Below are 21,505 nucleotides of genomic sequence, written 5' to 3'. Positions count from 1 at the left end.
GCAGATAAATAGCGTAAGGACAAGTCGTGATGTAAATGAAGTGTTTGAAGGGTAACAGTGAAAGTAAATATCCAGCAGAGAGCGTTCAAGAGATTAAAGCGGTTGGTTAACAAACCGTGAACACCGATAAATAGCGTCAGTGCGCTTTCAGCCAACATCGTCGGCTTTTAAAGAACACTTTATTGAAAAGAAGAAGTTTTTTGAAGAACTGGTTGTTGCGAGGGTCAGCTAAAAGGGGGAGACAGCAACACCCTGAATTTGACCGGGTCGCATTCCGGAGCAACAGATTCAGGAAGACTGTTATAATATTCAGTGGCTGACGGCAGAAAGGATTTGTTAAGTGCGTGAGTTGAGCCATGAAGACGTTGAACTCTTTTTGAATTGTAAAGTCGACGGGAGGTGCGAGATGGCGGAATGAGCAGAGCTAACATTGTAAACCTAGATGTTCATTTGCATTGCCCTCGGGCGTTGAGGGTGTGAGCAATTATATGAATAAATAAATAAATAAATAAATAAATAAATAAATAAATAAATAATAAATAAATAAATAAATAAATAATCAGTACTATGTTGTTTCATCTACGACGCTTGAAATGGTGAGAGAGTGACGGATAGCCAACTATGTCTCTCACTGTTGTATCTTGAACCCATTTCTCCTTCATTTTATGTGCAGGTGCTAATGAGATGCCTCGGTTAGTCATCTTGCTCGCTATTTTTATCTCCATCACTGCGTCGAACTTTTGGAGCAAAATGCGCCTTGATAAACAATTTACTGCATCCATAAGAGCACCTACTGCACTACGTGCTGTTTATGTCATTTACCCGCAATATTTCACTGCCTCGGCTAATTAAACAAAACACCCGATGTCTGAAGCGGGCTACTCGAACGGCTTGAAAATTATGCATGAATGACTATACTAGCGCCTATTTTATGAATAAAAAAAATAAATCCACATGCAAATCTGACACTTCACATGAATAAATTTGTTCGCAATAACTCAATAAGTTTTAACATTCAGTATCATGGAAGGCTAGAGACTAACATTCTTTCGCAGATAAGATCAATGGCATGGCATAAATTGAACATAGTTAACGTCATGAAACACGCAAACATATTTTTTAAAGACGCCAGGACATTACAAAGATGAGGTCTCTCTTCTGTATTATGTTTTCATAGGGCGTAACGTTGACTAAATAATTAACGCTCCATAGTTCATTGTTCCACTCAATAGGAAATCACCTAACTTTCATCTCAAAATTAAGTTTCGTGTGCATAACAACAAGCAAAATAGAATGTTTTCCAGACAATGTGCAGACGCGCTCGCCGGTAGATCTATGTTTAGTTACGACTTTCGACGAAAACAATGTAATTACTTCCGCAACATGTCTCAATATTCCATGCGGCGCGGAATATTCCATAGCAAACATAAGGCATAAGAAAGAAAGAAAGAAAGAAAGAAAGAGAGAAAGAAAGAAAGAAAGAAAGAAAGAAAGAAAGAAAGAAAGAAAGAAAGAAAGAAAGAAAGAAAGAAAAGAAAGAAAGAAAGAAAGAAAGAAAGAAAGAAAGAAAGAAAGAAAGAAAGAAAGAAAGAAAGAAAGAAAGAAAGAAAGAAAGAAAGAAAGAAAGAACTCGTTTTCGAAGTTGCGGGCACAATTTCATTTTAAACTATGTCAACGAGCAGGTGCCGCAAGAACAGAATTTCTGCTTGTTCAGACACATTACATATCCCCACAATGCGTAAAAAGGTAAGCGTTAAAAAATGTGATGTTATAATGCTCTGCTTGAACACGTTGTAAAAATTGCGCCTACAGTGGCATAAAGTCTAGCACACAATGAGCCTGGAAACATGACAACACTGAGAAAATCAAATATCATATAAATAAAATTATGTGTACTGGCACAACAGTTTTTTTACAGCGTGTATTTCATTGTTCTTTAAAAGAAAGCAACCTTTAAGTCCCCATTCAGCTTAGATAACACTATCTAACATTAAGCATGCTCGCGGCGCCACACCTCACTTGGAATAAGAAAGACTAATGTCGCTGTAAGATAACGAGTGTCTTTGTAGTAACGCGATAGCGTCAGGAGCTCGCTTCGCAGAAATTCCGGTGTCGGTATCGGCGGTGCAAGCGTCATTGGTTGTCAGCGCAAAGTCAGCGTTGTCCGTGAGCGAACATGCGAGGTAAATGCAAAGAAAGAGACACTGAAAATCTTCGGTTGGAGTGGCACCGGGGATTTGAACGTGCAACTCTCACCCCATGGCGCGATGCGTTTAGCCGCTCGGCCGCCACGCATACATCCTCTAGCATTTTGACGGTGAGCTATTTATATATTTATCTACGCCATTTAGCGTTAGTGATGCGAGGTTCTTGAGAAGCTTGATTGTTACCCGCGAGATGGCGCAAAGGGCTTACGGGGCTCGCTTTTAAACGGCGTCGCCCCACCGTCTGGCCGTGTTTCGTCGCGCCGCATGCATGGATATTGTAGCCAGAGGAAGTCCCCACTTTGGCTTTCCTTGCGACACAGTTTAGATCTCCATTGAGAAGCGAAGCCAGGCTAGCGGATGGGAAGGCGATACGAACGCGGTCCGATTACGTAATCGCGTTCTACTCTTCAAAGCGAAACTCAAGCACCCTCCAAGGTTTTTTTATACTTTAAATGCAAAGCAATTTTTAGCAAACTCCTGCGATTTTGAGCGTATCTATCTATCTATCTATCTATCTATCTATCTATCTATCTATCTATCTATCTATCTATCTATCTATCTATCTATCTATCTATCTATCTATCTATCTATCTATCTATCTATCTATCTATCTATCTATCTATCTATCTATCTATCTATCTATGAAGCCACCTACGACATTGTGCTCTCGTGACCGTTTCGTTAATGGGATTTATACCATAATTGGTATGGCATGACACGACTGTATGATGAACATAACTGACAGAACACAGTATGAAAATCTTGATCTGCATGTCGAGAACAGCATGATTTACATGCCATGGTCTTGATGCTCTTGCGGCCGTTTAGTTAACTTGATATATGCCAAAATTGGTATGGCGTGACAAGACTGTATGACGAACATAAGTGACAGGTCCTAACGTGCAAATCAAGACACCCATGTCATTCACGGTGTGACTTACACGGCATGGTCTAGAGGCAGTGGCCAGGGGATGGCACACCGGCCCTGTGCCCCCTCCCCCTTTCAATTTTCTTTGCCATGGCATTCAGAGCGTGAAATGACCCTTGACCACATCTGCCTGCCCGACCTCACTTCAGATCAAGGAGGTGCCCCCCCCCCCCCCCAAAAAAAAAAATCTTCTGGCAACGCCCCTGTCTAGAGGTGCTCGCGGCCGTTTAATAAATGAATATTTACCAAAATTGGTATGACCGGGCAATGATGTATGAGGAACATAAATTACAGGTGGTAACATCAAAATCATGATATGCATGTCTTGCATGGCGTGACGTACATGCCAGGCTCATGGTGCGCTCACGATCGTTTCGCTAATTTGATATACATGAAAATGAAATTGCGTGACGTCACTGTCTGACGAACATAACTGACAGATCGTAACATGAAGATAATGACCCGCACGTTATGCACGGCATGAATCACATGCCACGCTGATGGTGCGCTCGCGTCCGTTTCGCTAGTTTGATGCACATGAAAATGGTGTTGCGCGACGTTGCTGTAAGACGAACATAAATGACACATCGTAACATGTAAATATAGACACGCACGTCATGAATCACATGCCGTGCTCATGATGCGCTCTCGCGATCGTTTCGCTTCTTTTATATACGTGAAAATTGCTATTGCGCGACCTCGCTGTTATGAACATAAATGACAGATCGCAACATGAAAAGAATGACACGCATGTCATGTACGGCATAAATTACATGCCAGCTCATGGTGCGCTCGCGATTCTTTCGCTAGTTTGATAAACATGAAAATGGTATTGCGCGACGTCACTCTATGACGAGCATAAATTACAGATCGTAACATGAAAATAATGACACGCACGTCATGTACGGCATGGACCACATGCCCCGCTCATGGTGCACTCGCGTCCGTTTCGGTATTTGAAATAGATGAAAATCATATTGCGCGACGTCACTGTAGGACGAACATAAATGACAGATCGTAATATGAACATAATGACCCGCATGTCATGCGCGACGTGAATCACATGCCAAGCTCATGGTGCGCTCCCGTCCGTTTCGCTAGTTTGATAAACATCAAAATGGTATTGCGCGACGTCACTGTATGACGAACATAAATAACAGATCGTAACATGAAAATGAGAACACGCACGCCATGTACGGCATGAATTACATGCCTCGCTCATGATTTGCTCATGGCCGGTTCGCTAGCCTTGATATACACCAATATCGGTCTTTGTGCGGCGTGACTAGATTAAGAACCTAAATTATGGGTTATGCATTGTATTTACCAGAATATATGTTTCATTAGAATGCTATGTACCAGATTGTAGATGCCTGCATGTGTGACAAACATGCGATATACTGTATAGTGAACTAGATGTCATGACATGAATGACCTCATTTGCCTTAAGAACAAACAAGGCGACGTATGCGGCTCGTTGGTGACTTGTTCGCATTACATCAATTCCCACAGTGCGTGGTATCTGCCAGATTTTTATTTAATACAATGTTTTGTGCAACGCATCTCCTCTGTAAGGCCACACCGCACTTGCCAGAAAACTCGTATTTCTGCTAAGTCAGGTAATTACTGTATTATAATTATTAACGTCTGAATAAGGCAAAGAAATAAAAGAAACACTTTGTGCGGCGTATTGCTAGAATGTCTCCTACCCATGGACACGCACACACACGCACGCACGTACACACGCACGAGCGCGGTATTGCTCGCTTGCTGCAGTCTGGCCCAAATGTTTCCACACCTCCTCACCGCAGTCTTCGCAGACTGAGCTTCGCGTAAATTGGCCACATTACTGTGTCATTCTTCACAGATGAGCAAACAACCTCTAAACGCAAAGAATAAACACAGCAACGGCAGAAGCAGCAGCAGCAGCAGCAACACCATCAACAACAACGACGACAACGACGACGACAACGACAACAACAACAACAACAACAACAACAACAACAACATGTTACTTCCATTCCCGAATAGCTTGTCGACGTCTCACACTCGCACATAGCTCCAGCACACACACACGGACAACTCGAGTTTCTACAAAAGTGGCCACATTATACACCAGTGGCGCTTCATTCCAAAAGAAAATAAATAACGTTGAAACGCCGGAGCAGCGACAGTTGCTTCGCTTCTTGCGAATACATGGGCCATGTTTCAGAACTCGCACGGAGTAACGGCACAACGGCACACGGAGAATGAAAAAAAAAGCGATGAAGGATGAGAGAGAGAGCGAAAAAATGTTGCCGTTACTCCACCAAACTAGAGCGGCGACTGTGCGCGCCTGCCGGGAAGCACATCGGATCGGCGCGCGAGCTGTAGGCCGTCTCGCTCGTAATTTCGAGCTCATCAGGCGCACCCCTCGCACCACCAACCCGTTGCCAACACCATCGACAGCACCACGGGCCACGGCTAGGGTGGGACCCGGGAGCCGCGTTCGTATAAGCGATCGCTCGCCACAAAAAAAGAAAAGATTAGAAGAAAAACTCGAGTCAGAGCCCTTCGTTCGCAGCCAGCGGGCGTGGATCTCGCGACCTCGCGAACTTCAGCCTCTGCTATATGAGAGGGCTCGCTCAGAGAGCACGCGAGAGAGACCGAAGACAGAGAGAGAGAGAGAGAGAGAGTTATAAAAAAAAAAGAAAGAGCGAAAGGCGCCCCGACAGCGGGGGTGGCTGTACGAGTCAGGATGCAAATCAGCGGCCACGCGCGCGGAGCGCGGTTCCTAAGAACAGCTCGTTAGGAGCTCAGACCCCGGAGAAAGCGAGTGCCGGAAAAGACGCGCGCAAAAACTCCTCCAGGGATGCAAGCGAGCCGACTCTCCCTCTCCCTCTGTCCTTAGCCGCGTCTTCTTTTCCCTACTCTGTGGCTGCCCCCTCACTGGCTTAACAACTGCGGATCATGGTGTAGCCACCCGTATTCTATTCCGGTTAACCGCAGTGGCCCTGCCCCTAGTTTGTTCTCTCGACGAGCGAGAGGGAAGAGAAAAAGAGGAAGAGAGAGAGAAAGGGAACTGATTCCTTGTAAGCTACACCGGTGCAAAGTAGATCCCGCCCCTCCCCCCTTGTTGAAGAACTGCGGAGCGACGCGGTCTTTTGATGTGTGGAGCCGAGAAAGCACAACGGGCTTTAAAAAAAAAAAAGAAATGAAAACTTTGTCCGCGCCGCCCTAACCTAGGACTGAAGCCGCAGGATTCAGAAGCCGACGTCGACATACGTGTATCCCGTGCTCTGCGGCGATTATGCAGTTAAACCGCTTACCCCCAATTACGACGAAGCGTAAAGGCTGACAGGCTGTTCCTTCTTCCTTTTGATGTTCTCTCTCGTTACAGCGCGCTCTCGGTAACACATTAAGGAAAAAAGAAAGAGAAAAAGCTGACGTTGTTTCACTTTTGTATAACCACGTTGTTATTTTTGAGGAGGGCTTAAAAAGCGCTTCCATTCCGTGCGCTTCACGTCACGGTAACCGTGAATATGAAATTTCCGCTCGGACTTCCTCTTGGCTGTTTCGTAATTCGTGAACGTGGAAGTAATTTGGCACATCTATCTATAATCGTGTTTTGACGAAAGATGAACGCTGGGGACGGAATTCTACAGAAAGCCACTGTCTGACATCAAAGTGGCTTTTATCTTCTACGACCGATTTTGCCTGCGTGCGGAGAGAGATACCGCGTGATCGCCTTATTGGCGAAATCGCCTCTTTTTTTATTCCGCGTTCCTTTATTATTCCGTTTTCATTTTATTTTTCATGTTGCATGTCTTGCGTCTAAAGAGAGTCGATACACACGGCTAAGCGGGATTAACTTTGTCGAACAAGCTCACTCATGTATGCGCGAAAGACAAAAAAAAAAACGATAATGGAGACCGAATGAAAGGAAAGAGGTGCTTCGTGGAGCTACGTTTTCTTGTTAGTTGCAAAGACTATCAATATTGCACGAAATTTTGGGACAGCATAAGCATACTGAAATTTTAATGGCTTCATACGCGCTCAACATTATTTGTTTAACGCATAACGCATAAGCCTTTAGGATTACGGTTTTTATGCACGGCGAACAAGCTCCCATCGTCGTCGTGAAGGTAGCAAACCTAAGGATTAGTGAAACTTAATCCTGTATTTTTGCGCTCTCTCGAGTATTTCACGATTAGCCAATGCGGATACCAGAAACGCATGCCACTTAATCGGCTGCGAGCTGACGTCACTAAGCCCCGTTTTTTATTAGAATTTCATCTTCCCATTCTAAGGCGCTGCAGATTGTCGATAGCCGATAAAGTAGTAGAATTGTACGCGCTTACATTTAATTGGTTCAGACAGCTGCGCTCCTTCTCGTAATTTAGGCATTATCTTTGAAATATCAATACGAAGTATGTTCAATGAGATTGTAGCCAATAAAAACCTGAAATTATCCACTGATAACAATGAAACTGAGTGCACCAAATTATTAGAGCGATAGCTCTACTCTTCCACCTACAAACCCAGAAAACGCCTGGTTGCACGAATCTGACCTTTAGGGTAAGCCAAGGTCAACGCCGTCTAAAGAGCTTTGGCGAATCACTAGTGCGGCACATTTAAATGGGCGCACAGCGTACCACATGCGTGCTCATTCATACGGTACCGTATTTACACGATTGTAAGTCGACTCGAATGTAGGCCTTCCCTCCGAAAATCGCAGTGCACAAAAAAAAAAACAGAAAAGCGCGAGTGGATTTCATAAAGAAAATTTATTTACGATGTCGGTGATGAAAACAAACTCGAATTCCGGTGTGCAAAGAGGGCTTCACGGCAGTGTTTCACAGCTATGCAGGAAAGTTAGTTATGTTTACCCCCCCCAGGAATGATGGAGAGGGGGAGTAACGCTTACATCTTGGAATATAGAAATAATCTACGCAATTTAATGCGGCGCGGAGTTCAGCAAAGATATCCGCGCGAAAAGACGCGTCCAGCACAGGAGGAAATATACACAAATTGGAAATAATATCCGGAACAAAGTGGCAACAGAACTCAGAACTCCGTGACACAGCCGTATGAAAAAAAAAAAATAGACCAAAACTATTAAAAAACAACATGGATCTACGGGGAAACAAACAGAAAAGAAAACAGCTATTGTAGGGCTGCATACAAGAGAACAAAAAAAAATGCTGGATGTGCAAGTCTCACGAGAATACAATAAAGGAAATTCAGCTGAGTCATTCAAGAGCAGCAGTGGAACAGGACAAGACAAGCAGGAACGCGGAATTGATGCTGAAAGCAAATTGTTCCCGGGGAACGTCATTTTGAAGAATCTGCGAAAGAGCCATATTAAATTGTACGGCTGCCGGGATGGACGGAATACCGATGAGGCCTATTCTTGAAGTGAGACCGAAAAAGCGAGCAAGCATTGGTAATGTAACTGCAAAATAGCAAACTGAAATAGGAAATCCCCAAGAGTTGGCGTGAGAGCGAAATATGATAATTCTATGCAACAAATGTAGCAAATTGCACAGTGATATTGCACTATCTACAACAGTATACACAAATGCACGATGCGAGTTAGGAAATTGAAATTTTCAAGCATGGTCACAAGAGAAGGTGATATTTGAACAACTACAAAACGGTGTTAGAATAGACGGGGCAACTGCGTTCACGAACAAGTTCGGTCAATGAAATCATTATTTCTTCCTTTTTTTCCCGGAAACAGTGGTAGTGTGGTGTGCATGCGGTTCAACAGCCGCAGCCAGAATGGACGCTTTTGTTAGACCAATCTATTTGTCGGACTGAGCACTCAAGATTCGTTCACGTACACATTTCTGTTGTATACATATATGATGCACTTTGTGGGGACGCTTGGATCAAGAGAGTTGCTTGTCGGGCAAGATGGCACATGGTTACACTCGAAGAAAGCCACTAACACGTGTAAGTAGGAAAAATATACATGGCTGATCCCTCCGTCAATAGGAAGCTGTATAACACGAAAGTGAAACGTGTCTTCATAGAAGTAGTTGATTGTTTATAGTGCACTGATATATGAGAGTTTGTAAAATGTCTATTTGTGCTTAGCTGACATAGCACCACTTTATGTGGAAGCACCTACGTTGACGCCTAGTGGTGTATCCCCGTCTCGACGACTAAAGCCCATGATCATGATTTAACCCTTGCGGTAGCTAAAGTTTTCTAGATATTCCTGGACCCCGCATATGGTGAACCCCGCGCAAAGATGGCAACAAGAAGCACATAATAAACACTTGTATTTGATATGCACTCCTTCAAAGCGTCGTGAAACATGAAGAGAAACGCGACGCGCGTCCTGTCTCCCCTCTAGCTTGGCCGTGATTTCTCACAGGGAGAGCGGGGAACGCAGTACGACAGCCGGGCGAGCGTGGGAGAGCTACTTTTAAAGACGATAGTCTTTCCTGAGGAACTTAAACGCAGAAATTTTGGTCTGTCTTTCTGTTTGTCGGCACGTCACTCGATTCAGCAACCCGGCAAAAGTTGAACCACTTGCTTACCGCCCACCCATCTTGAACTGGTATGGCTGTTCCTACATGTGAACGTTGTCGATCAAAAATTAAATATTACGCCTATCTGAGGCGCAATATCATTAGGTATTAGGTGGTGTGTTCCTTTATTAGAAAATACATAGTTACGCAATTTTAAAGACCCCAGTTTCTTAAGCTGCGTTGGAAATGCAACTGCGCTGAAACTTGTCTTCCTCCGTGCCCTCTACACAAGCTCATGTTGTGTTTCGGTTTCGGTTCAGTATTGCATTGTACGAATGACAAGGGGGCGCCGCTCTGGCATTCCTCTTTTACCCAGGCGACGTGTAAATAAGAGAGTTTGTGGAGAGTACTCGTTGAGTGCGGACGTTTCTTCTCCTTCAGCGCATCGCGCCAAACCGCGTGTTCGGGCTGGCCGGCGTCCCCGCCGGTCGCATTGGTCACCGCCGGTTTTCTTTGCAAACTATCATGCTATACAGTACCGCGCGCGACACAAACATTGCTGACATGTCGTGGAAGTACGAACACATGGCATGCCAGCAGTGATAATGCGGTAAAATTAAATTTGTTCAAACAAACCCCCACTGCATTTATCATGCGAGGACGGAAATGGTTTGACAACAGCATCACGGGCGGCCGCGAATGAGACCAGGACTCATGTAGTACGGCCGGCCAAAGACTATCGTCTTTCGACGACATTTGCAGCGAAGCACGCAGATACGCGGCCAATTTTTTGATATGGATTGATGCTATGAGCGTCCCTTGGGCTAAAATCGCCACCTCGCGCTGTGATAAGGTTCAAGAAAATAAAGGCAGCTTCGCACTGGGAGTGTCAAGCCTGAAGGAAGTGCGGAGCTGGGCAGCCTTCTTTCTCTTTGGTTTTCTTTTTCTTTCCACCTCTCTTTCTTTCTCTTTCCGTTTTCTTCTATCTTTTTTTTCTCTCTTTATTTCTATTTATTTTTTGCTATCTCTTTATCTACTTCTTTCTCTTTCAACTCTTGCTATTCATCTTCCTATTTCATTCCTTTTCTTTCTTTTTCTATTTCTCGCTTGCTTCCTTTTTTTTCAATTTTTATACGTGGTTGTGCCTGCGTTACGCCAACTGATGACAGCATACAACAGCATACGACAGGCCGCGCCTCTAAAGCGCTCCGCACTTACTACACGTTGGAAACGCCCCGAATAGTACGGTCGTAGCAACAGCGCGTTGCTGGAGCTAACCGGGGAGGCCACGCATTACTTCACCCTACCGCTTCCAGACGGCGACGCCACGCCGCGAACGTAGAGCACTGTGAGATGAAATCGCGAGAGACAAAAGGCACGTTCGTGTAGCCTCCGTCATGTGTTTGACGTTAGCGCAACAGATCAAACGCCCGGAAGCCATCATCGCGAACCGACAGGTCGCGGGTTCGACTCCTGTCAACGCAACTTCTTTCTTCTAGCTTTTTTAACACGAAAGAGTTTTATGTCGGGGACTCCCACGGCTCCACTGACGCATTTCCGTCACGGATATGACGTTGCAAAATATAAAGATAACATATGGCAAAGAAAAAACTAGAAGAAAAAGTTCCGTCACCTGGAATCGAACTTACGTCCTCTCGATCCCCAGCGAGCAGCGCGAAACAACTTCGCCACAAACGGAACGTTCTCAAGCCATACTAACGGCGTGCTATTTATATACACCATTTGCCAGTGGCAGTACTCAGAGATCAGGGTACATCAGCGTGTTTTCGTTATCACTAGCGAGATGGCGCGAACGGCTCGAAGAGCGCGCTTTAAATGTCGTCGCCCCCCGCGTTGAGATGAGCGCGTGCTTCTCTAGGGCGTGGTCGCTCCTGCGCGCGCGCTTATCTTGTACGTCTTGCGCTCTCACCGCAAGTTTGCGTTCAAGTTACCGAGAGCACGAAGGTAATTTCGCTCACTGCAGCGGCCGCTTTTGCGAAAGGAGCGCGCTGCTCACAAACAAATAAGTTACAACTGTGACAGTTCGCACTCATCCCTGTGTATACTTGTGCGTTCATTTCGTGCGTCCTCCTTTGTATTTGACCAGCGCGCTTTAACTGTCGAGCTGTGACAGTTGTTAGTTCGCGCTCATCCTGTGTATGTTCAATCCGTGCGTCCTTTCTGCTTGAGCAACGCGTTGGAAGTTTCGAGCTGATTGCCGTTCTTCGCGTGAAGTTACAAGTTGTTGCTATAGCATTCATTCCTTCGCCCTTGTGGTGAAAGAATGCACAACAAACGCTCAACTACGTATGTGAAGACACGTTTTACCTTCGTGTTATACCGATTCCTATGACAGAGGGATCGACCATGTTTTTTTGCTTTGCCATCTGATCGCGTTCATTTTGCTGACGTATTTACGTGCCGGAAATACGTCGTGAAAGTCTTGGTGGACCCGGCAGAAAACACTTTCGTGTTAAAAAAACTGAGAGGCAGGAAGCAGGCAGTGACTCAGTGGTGGCTTGCTAATCATCTACTGACAGGGTGTTTTCACTGCATCCCTCTCGCGTGTACTGCGAGCCGGCTCCCCGGCGGGACGCTCAACAAGCATAGATGGCCCTGTGTTCCCGAGGTGAAGCCACCTGGTGGCGAGGCTACGTGGGGCCATGGGTTACCGTATTAGACGATTGCAGGTCGACCCATTTTATCTGTATTTGAAATCCGCGTTAATGGGGTCGCAACCTTTGGATTGTAGATAGATCGGGCAATCTGCCTCGACTTACAATCGAAACCGAAACTAGTACTGCCAATTACGGCATGACAAACAAGAAATTAGGAACGTTGTGACATAATTACGACATTATGTTTGTGTTCTGGCTCTACCTGTAACAAATGCCGCATTTTCTAGCGTATAACCCGCAGCCTCAGCAACGACTCGTGGAAAATTTTCTAAATAATGATCCCCGCTTATTGCTGCGAAGCTAGCTTCTCTTCATAGCTGAAAAGTACTGTCGTGAAGCCGCCTTTGCAAAACGGAATTCGCATTTGTTGTTTTCATTTTACAAAACACGTTTCTGGGCTAGTTGCTGATACATTCTTAAAATAGTCCGGCACTACGTTTTACTAGGTCAGAACAGAGAAGTGCGTGACAGGACGGACACTGACTCCAACTATGCAGTAAGTCAACTATCCGCGGTATCGCCCCCTCCGCGGGGGCGATACCGCGGATCGTCCTCAAGAACTATTGCTGTTCTTCGAATGCACCTCCGTTCGCGAGACATGACCCGTAGGCGAAATAGGCTTGGGTTTCTGGTGGAGGATTACTTTATTCGCTAGTTATCCTGGCGTGGTGAGTCGAACATTGTCGATTCCGCATCCTGTTGCATCGGTCGTGTTGCATTAGCCTGCTATCATTTGTATAATTCGCCTAGCGGGCTTACTATGTAGAAAAGGTGCAGAAAAGTCACACGCTCCCTTACGCATCTGCCTAAGACGAGTGGAAGGCGAAAGCCATCTTCTGCTTCTTCTTCTTCTTAGTCGACTGCATTTATCCCCCCTAATGCTTCCTGCATCCAATGTGGTTTTGCACTGCCTCAGGGATCTGAGGTACTGGAAGCGTTCTGCACCTCACGTTGGTTTTGCAGTGCCTCCGGGATTCGCCCGCATTTGTCCAGCCCACGATGTCCTGTGATGACGTCACGTGATGTGCCGTCATATTGACGTGACGATGATGCAACGTTTTGGTGGCATGTGACGTCATGACGATGTCACTGGGGGGCGACATCAAGTTATGATAATTTTTGGCATCACCCGTGCGGACGCAGACACCGCCGCCGACGGTCATCTTTCGCATTGGATGAGGCATCTAAGGCTTTCAGCTTAATAAATTTTCGTTTTTGGTTTGAACTAGAGTGCACTGTGTCATTTGTTTCATGAGCGCGAAGGACTGCGGCAACGTACCTTGCAGTGAAGACAAAATATTTGAGAAGGTTTGAATCCGACAAGCAACGTAATATTGTGCGAAATCACACTTCAACTGTATTCTCCAATCGGGGTATTTAAATTTTGAAGGTAGGCAAAGTCCATCTTAGGAGAGGGCCAATGATCGTATACGAAACTGCGAGCGTATGCAGCAAGCCACACAAAACGACGCATGCCGCGGGGAAAAGATGCCTGCTGCTCAAATAGGAAACTTTAAAGACGCATACGCTACATTCGAAAAAGATTTTTTTTGTACCTTTCTGCACCTTTAAAGAGAATTCTGTGCCATTCTGTACCTGCTATCAAAATTCAGCGTCACCTCTGTGCCATGTGCTACGCAGCTTCGCCGGTGATCCACCTTTATAGAGTGCAATGACTCCGTAATAAAGCCACTGATAAATATCGAAGCCCCCTTCTCAGTTTTTCTGGTAAAGCAATCATCTTCACTGAGTGTAAAGGCGGTAATTTTGTGCTGACGCGCAAAAAAAAAGAAAAAAGTCACAGTTTCGCCGCAACGGCGAAGCAATGAATGCGATAGCAATAAATTGTAATGTAACGCGAAGAACGGAAAGCAGCTCGAAATTGCCAGCGCGTCGCTTGAACCCAAAGGACGCACGAATAGAACGCACACAGGACGAGCGCGAACTAATGCGTCACAGCTCGACACTTGAAGCGCACTGCTTAAACATAAAGCAGGACGCACGAAACGAAAGAACAGGTACACACAAGACGAGCGCGAACTAATTGTCACAGTTGTTACTTATTTCTGTTTGAACAGCGCTCTCCTTTCGCAAACGCGGCCGCTGCAGCGAGCGAAGCGATGCATCCCGCCGGCCACCCCTTCTTTCCTCGAGATAAGCGCACGAAAGCGACCACGCCCTGTAGAGCGAAGAGCAACGGCGTTCGCCGGAGCGGGGCGACGATCTTTAAAGCGCGCCACACGCGCGCACGTCGCGCCATCTATGTGGCCACTAAAAAAGCATGCTGAATTACATGGTGTATATAAATAGCTAGCCGTTAGCAGGCTGAAAGGCGGTGCAGTCGTGGCCTAACGTCTAACGCGGCGGGCTGCAAAGCGAGAGGTCGCCCGTTCGATTCCGCGCGTCGGAAAGAATTTCTGAATTATTTTTCTTTATGTCCTTTCTCTATATATACATACTTATACATATACGGTGAATGACGGCGACGGGGACGGACATTTGGCAGCTGATACTGTCTATATAATTGCTATCGCAATAAAACAAGAAACTCACCATGGTCCCTTATGTATTCGCCTTAAGGTGGCGGTTCCACTACCACCATCTTGCCAATAGTTCGAAAAACGACAACAGACGACGCCACTCATCCACGTTTGCAGAAAGCGAGAAAATTGCGCGCGCAAGTATGGTCAGCGTCGCCTCGCGCGTGTTTTATATGTTATATGTCGCGCTAGGTGACGGAAATCGGCCGACAAAAAGCAAGGAGCACAAACGCGGACGGCGTCTTTCACCTACAATCGGGGCCAACTGTTGGCGTCGTTTCAACGAGATGACGATAAGTGCCCCAGTTTGTAAGGACAAACGCTCGCTTACTATTGCAGCCCTTGAGAAAGGACAGCGCAGCGTCTAAATACAATCGCTTGAGAACAAAAGAAAAAAAAAAAAACACGCACACACACGCACACTGGTGCGTACAACAGCGTGCACTCACACACGCACACACACACGCTCTCACCCACACGCACGCGCTACGCTCTCACTAACGCACTCACTCATATAATATAATGTGCCTCAGTGAAATAGTATTGAACGCTTCGCAGCGTTTCAGTGGAATTGCACGGCCGCTACTAAAACAATCATTTTGGTTCATTTTAGCGACCGTGGCAGTGACTTTTATAGCATCGCGCGAGCGCATGTCTTTTGTGTGTGTGTGTGGGGGGGGGGGGGGGGGCGTGCTTTTGCTTATTACAATTGGAGGAGGAAAAAATTGGACAGACAGATTTCAGCAAATTATAATTCGAGAGTTATCTGCGAAATTTCATCCTCTCAAACTGCAATAAACGGTTACCAAAATAAAGTACATCTTGATGATCAGTTAAACACATGACTACCACTAATTACCGGAGTTAGAACCTCCTAGAACACATGCTTCTGCCAGCGAGACGTCTGACAATGAATGCGTTTGCGTGAGGAAGAAGACAATGATTTTTCCATGTGAGGCATGATTTTTTTTCTCTTGGAAACAGTAATAAACCAAGATGGTTTGTGCGTTGGAGGGCAAGACACCCCGTTATTTTCGTCTCTTTGTTCTCATTTGTAACCTTTCGCGACGCTGTGCAGGCGCGTTCGTGGTCGTCTCGCACGAGCGTTTACAACGATGAATGCCAGGCGCAAGACGCGCGTAGTCACACATACTGCTGACTGAACTTCTTGTATAGCTTCCACACCGTTGCATATATTGTATGAAAGCCCCGCCACGGTGGTCTTGTGGTTATGGCGCTCGGCTGCTGACCCGAAGGTCGCGGGATCGAATCCCGGCCGCGGCGGCTGCATTTTCGATGGAGGCGAAAATGTTTGAGGCCCGTGTACTTAGCTTTAGGTGCACGTTAAAGAACCCCAGGTGGTCGAAATTTCCGGAGCCCTCCACTACGGCGTCTCTCATAATCATATCGTGGTTTTGGGACGTTAAATACCAGGTATTATTATTATATTGTATGAAACTGAGTATAGGTACATCGGCCAGCGTAGGCGTGCACACGAGGGGGCTGGGCGCCCGCCCCCCTTGGGAGGGAGAGAATACAACATTTATTGGTGGGCCTCATAGTCCGGAAGACCATTGGCTCTTGCCGCCGCCCGGGCACGACGGTCGACCAGGGCTTGTTGCTGCACTGGGTCAGAGCTGGACAGGGTCGCCTTGGGGGCTTACATGACCGGTCATGTAGGCTTTTACAGAATCCAGTTTTTATTTATGCTTGTTCTATAAAAGCATGAATACATTTATTTGTTGTGGAAAGCTGTGGTTTTCCTTTATTTTGACTTACAGGCACCATCGACAAGTTTTCCATTTAGGTTGCCGCAAAAGTTTTTCAACAAAATGTTCGCAGTAGCATATGTATCGGCACTGTTTTGTTCATGTTGTCACTCTCACGTGCGTCTAAGTCAGGTTATTCTTCGTTGACCAGACATTGCACTGTCCGCTTTGTACTTTGCTACGAACTAGTTGTTATCCGATCATTAGTAGTAGTTCTGGCTACGCAGCAAGCCGCTTTACGACAAAGTAGCAGTGCGCAACAGCGTTATCACTAGGTAGAGTAGTCCTTCTCAGTCGAACTGTTTCCTGACACCGTAGCGCTCATTAGTGGCAAAGACAGTGATCGTCTTATCCGAAGTGAGTGCGTCTTTTCACAAAGCACAATATAAGTTTTCCAGGGTCCCGTACATTGAATATTCTGCCACGTTGACTAGAACGTTCTGCATCTTCAACAAAGTCTTGCTTCTGTCGCATCGTTGCAACTAGGATGTAATTACCTGATTGGGTACAACTTACCACTACTGGTCAGTGGAAGTTGTCGGTACAGTGCTCGACAGGCATACTTTGAAAATTCCGGCAATGACAAGCTTTCATACGTTCACCATCGTGTCCCCTTTGAAGCGGCGCTACATACGTATCATTCACACGGCATGCCAGCGTCCTTCCTTTCACAATTTCGAACCTCACAGGCACGAAAACACTCAAAGGAACGCGCAAAACACGAGCAGCTGAACCACAAAGAGATGCGCATTACTAAAGACGTGCCGGAGAACACTGGGTTCTAAGAACGCGTGACGAACGCGCAATCTTCCTGCATACCGAAACCATTTACCGCTTGATGAGACCGCCCCACCTGCTGACGTGGGGCGAGTGGAAAGGGTTTATCACTAAGCCTTCCTCCTTTTACGGTTGGCGTTTGTTACGCGCGGCGACTAGACTTAGCTAGTGAAGCAAACTATGAGGCCGGGAGATATAATTCATGCCTGTTCTACCCGTTTTATTATGTTTAATTGCGCCACTTTTGGCGAACGCTTGAACTCGCATAAAGCAACTTGATGTTTCATTTCATAGATGGAGCTACCACCAAAAAACGCCTGTGAGACTTATGATTCATTGAAAATATTTTGTTTGAAGCACTGAGTGGTCAAGTTAGCGAGCACAAGTAGATAAAAGACACAATATGCATCTACTAATGTGCAATACTCGTTGGCAATTAGCGTCTAAAAGAAAAAAAAGCGAGTTTCTACGGGACTGGTCAGCAGGAAAATTACGTAAATTCACTGCTGTCTTGCAGGTTCCCTAATAAAGATAAAGGAATTTTCTCTTCATAGAATCATAGAAAGGGCCTTGCTTCTTCATTATGTAGAAGTTCACAGTAGCAGCTTGTATAGTTTTGTCGCTTCATCGGTAATGCGTGACCAAGTACAGCCATAAACTGCCGCATTGACACAATAATAATTCATCAAGTTTTCGTCAGAACACAAAGCAACTTCGCGTGGAAAATAAGTGTAATGTAGTCTACGTAGCCACTAAATATTATCGTTCTGCTTTGAAAAGTAAAAAATATATTTTCACAAAAACATTTAATATTTTGCCCATTTTCATTGGAGCGTAAATAATTTACTAACTACTTTATGGCTAATATCTCTTCATAGAAACCTTAAATAGCACTTCTTCTAAAGGCACGGTAAATTTGGTCTTGTTATGTTGAACAGTTTCGCCGTACTGGCAGTACAACGGAGGCTTGTACAACGAAAATGCCTTTTGTTGCTCACACTATTTTCATTGCTATTAGGTAACGCTTCCGAACAGGCATTAACACCAGGTGTCATTAGAAAGCGGAGATCATAAGCTTTCTGAATTATTACAATTAATATTTATTTGTCAAGCGCAGCGAGCACAGTGCATCCGCAAACAATGCGTAAAATGCGGAGGGGGGTTCGCCGGAGTGGGACCGCCACCTTAAGAGGACTCGAAGGTGAAAGCCATCGTCTTTTTTTTCTTCTCGGTCAATTTATGGATACTCCCCCGCCCCCTCGCAAAGCTTTCTGCACCTAAACTCGTTTGCACTGCCTGCACGATCGGAGGCATTGAAGCTTTGTGTACATCGCCCTGTTTTTCACTGCCTCGGTGATTGGCCCATCTTTGACCAAGCGACGATCCTGTGTGATGACGTCATCATATAGTGCCGCGTTATGTGCCGTTATGATGACGTCAGACATTTTTGCGACTTGTTACGTCATTATGACGTGATACCTTGACGTTATCAAGCATGATTCCTTGCATCACTCCCGTTGATGCCGACACCGCGGGACGCCGACGGTAAATTGTGTTTGACAGGGCATCTAAGGCTTTCAACTTAAAACACACGTAACCCTAGCCATATGCAATTGCAATATGCAATATGCAATACAATGAAAGCGAAATGTACGGGGTGCATAATGAAATGGCCACAGGCATTGCGATACGGCAGGTGTATGCGAGGCAGTGCAAGGCTTATGAAAAAGTAGTCACGTTTTCGCAATGACTTCCCGATGGAAGCTCACACAACAAAAAACGGTCATCTTCTTAAACCTATAAAGAAACACGGGACCGGTCATAATCGAACACGGAAAGAAAGAACTTCAAAGCGCAGGAAAAGGTAAATCAGAATCTTACCAAAGGCAAAAAAATATACAAGAGGCAGGGAGTGGGTGCTGAATTCTTGTGCAACTGGGCAGCGGCACGAAAGAGAACTGAAGTAATTGCTATGCAGCTGCAGGCGTAGTGTCTTAAACAGCATTATTACGTTTTCCTGAACAGCTCGCAATATGCCGAAGTATGCAAAAGTACTGACGCAAGATTCCCTGCAGGCTCTGGCAAAAAAATTGAGGAAAGGTCGGGACCAAAGAAAGACAAGCAGTTTAGTTTTCTTAATGAGGAGAAAATGCTATCATGTTGGACTGCATTAAAGAAAAAAAGTTATTGTGAATAAAGAAATTAAAGCGGTCTATCGTCTTTAGACGGGAGCTGCTGAACTTGCTCGTGTGTGCGTTTCTCATCGCAGGAAATAGCGGTGGACACAGTCCTAGAGAATAAAAAGGCTGCTCCTGATTGGTCAGTGCGGAACCCGGCAGCCGCCAAGTCCGAATCTCTCTTTCTCCACGGCTCATTAAGAGGACCCAATGTGGACGAGGAATGCGCGATTACATATCAGGGTTGGGGGTGGGGGGGGGGATACGGACACATGTTGGAGATCCTATTACGTCTTTTTAGAAGTGTATTGTCACAGTCGTGTACTGTCTTTCCAGAGGAATAGCCACCGAAAAGTTGATTTCGCTTATTAGGTTCAGCGTATTTCGCAGAATGAACAGTTCGAGTGGTTTCAGGTCGCTGTGAAATCGCAGGAAATGTCGCAGCTCATCGTGAGGCAGAAGCAGCGCATCAAGAGAACGATTACTGAAAAACCAAAAAGACGCGTACCATCAAGGAAAAAAGTAAGGACAGGACAGGACTTTCTGTCCTGTCCTTACTTTTTTCCTTGATGGTACGCGTCTTTTTGGTTTTTCAGTAAGCATGTACCAACTAGCCCAACAAAAAGTTCTATTAAGAGAACGATTCATTTCCACTACCACCCACGGCGAGCGTCGCCCGATGTTTCTTGAACAAACTATGCGGTCGATTGTCCAAACAAACTTGGTTCGCAAACGGTACGCAAATCTCTAGATTACATAAAATCGATCCTGGAATGGAGTATCATATTCAGATTGATATTACCCGTTCTGTCGAAACAATACTTTATAGATTTCGTCTAGGCACTGCATACACTAAGAGCTTCCTGTATTAGATAAGAAAGTCTAAATCTGCCATATGCACATGTGAAGGAGCTGAAAAAGACGTACAACAGCTTCTTCTACGTTGAAAAAATTATGCAGCTCTCCGTAAGAAATTTTTAGAACAATTATATAGGCTGTATAGACAGGCACTACCACCAGCAAAATTGTGGGACCCATGTCATCAGAAACTTTTCAAAACATCGCTGCACGCGATGTTTTCGCTGCACGTGCAGTTTATAGAAGAATCAGGAATATCATAAAGTTATTGGATACGTCACTCACCAGCGAACAGGACTGGGTCGAGGCCATCTCAAGTACGGCACTCAAGATCCAGTAGACGGCCGTCCAGAGGGCCCGTGATAGAGCGATATGATTCACATAAACAATTATCGTTAGCATTTTTAGTTGTTGACGGATACTTCTGGTCACATGTATCCCGTGTTTTCGTGTGTTTCTCGTGCTTCATGACAGCGGTGTTTAAAGTGCGGGCAAGTGCCGAGTGAATGTTACGGGATCACCTTCTGTAAAGAACTGCAAGATGAACTCTTCTGCAGAGCGCGAATGTTTCTTCTGTGTGAACATTGTTTATGACGTGTGAGCATCGCTTTTGTAAATGGCCATTTTCGTGCGTTAATTTTGCATTATTTTGTGGTTATTGACAACTGCACGATGAACATTTTAATGTGGGGCGAAGCGGAGTAGCGTGAGCCATACCTTGGCACCGGCCTCTCCTTAAACACATTTAATATTAAAAATAGTTCCATAACGCCATTGTTAGGAAGAGTTCGCACCGGAAATTATTGCAAATATACGTATGCGTGTTTTTTGTTGTTTTTTTTTACCCTTGAGAGCGTATCACATAAAAAGAGAATTCCTTAGCTATGTGATACCCAAGTAAATATTAGCGGCAATGTTGCCTGTTTAGTCAGTACCATGCAACCATAATAGTTTCACACAAACAATCTTCACATCATCATCCGTTTCTTCTCTCCCCTCTCTTTACTACCACTCTCCCCTTTCCTAATGCTGAGTAGCAGGCCAGAACATTCATTCAGGCCGATCTCTCAACTTTTATGCCATAATAAACCTTTTCTCTCCCTCTCTTCA

Source organism: Rhipicephalus sanguineus, chromosome 9, assembly GCF_013339695.2.
Source record: "Rhipicephalus sanguineus isolate Rsan-2018 chromosome 9, BIME_Rsan_1.4, whole genome shotgun sequence".
In the NCBI taxonomy this organism is placed as follows: Eukaryota; Metazoa; Arthropoda; class Arachnida; order Ixodida; family Ixodidae; genus Rhipicephalus; species Rhipicephalus sanguineus.
The sequence above is the reverse complement of the archived record's forward strand: the minus strand, read 5'-3'. Positions refer to the sequence as shown.